General features: G+C 45.3%; 1 protein-coding gene across 1 annotated transcript in view; it reads right to left on the reverse strand.

The window, feature by feature from the left end:
- AR (androgen receptor) overlaps window positions 1-1,049 on the reverse strand; it is a 124,014-nt gene that overhangs the window by 43,653 nt on the left and 79,312 nt on the right. The window lies entirely within an intron of this gene.

Below are 1,049 nucleotides of genomic sequence, written 5' to 3' on the forward strand. Positions count from 1 at the left end.
CTGCAGTAAAAAAAAAAAAAAGTCAGGGGACTGACAGGCTGTGAATTTCTTGGGACTGGATGGACAGACAGACAGCCCCCTCCCCCGTAGGTATTTCATGGAGTCCAATCCCCGCCAGTATAGTATCTGCTGTCTCGGTGAATACAGAAATGATCTCAGTGCCAAATATCTGGCCAGTCATGTTGTTTCTATTACAGGCTCCCGGCTCCGGAACAATGAGACCTCGGCGCTCGCTGAGGGCCGCACCATTATTTTTACACAGGGAGCAATTTTGTCAGTTCAGAACATGGCTGAACCACACGCAGACTGTCGCCGTGCTGACTGCATATGGTGTTATGCCGACAGACAGAACCGAATGCAGAACTGGGAGCCAATCAGGCGCGCTTCATGCAAATGTGCAGACAAGAAACATTCTGATAGGAGGAAGACAAATGAGTGAGCAGAGAGATGACCTCATCAGCCACCTGCTGCTCCTTGACTGTTCAGTTACAGGCTGTCATATAAGTATTTTTATGACGGTGTTGTAGGTTTGCACAGCTTCCATCGGCGGCTGGTTCTACTTTAATGACTCAGCCTGTATGCATTGTTTCAGGCCCAGATGAAGGGGGCGGAGCTACAGCCCCCCGAAACGCATAGGCTTGGTCAGCAGTCTGTCTTTGGAATAAACTTCTTTCTCAAGAGTTTATTCTGTGCTGATAGGGAAAATGTCCCTTCACTTCCTGTCCCAGAGATGCAACAGGAAGTGTGAGGAAATCTTTACAAATGGAGGGGGATTCCCCTTGCAGGCAGTTGTCACCGGCACGCATGTCCACACCGGATCTCACATCGCCTCCTATTCTCACGCCAACAATTTTCGATTCCTGTAACTTTCGGTAACGGTGACAATGGTGACCAGGACAAACAGAGAATCCAGTGACTGGAGACACAGATTGCAATAAAAAAAAAATAACAGGAGCTCTAATGTAAGGGAAATGTTATTTATATATTTATTTTTGTTTTATTTTACTTAATATTTATTATTTTGTTTATATAATGTATATTTATTTTAC

The sequence above is a fragment of the Nanorana parkeri genome, unplaced genomic scaffold (genome assembly GCF_000935625.1).
Source record: "Nanorana parkeri isolate BGI_ZX_2015 unplaced genomic scaffold, ASM93562v1 scaffold171, whole genome shotgun sequence".
NCBI classification, from domain to species: domain Eukaryota; kingdom Metazoa; phylum Chordata; class Amphibia; order Anura; family Dicroglossidae; genus Nanorana; species Nanorana parkeri.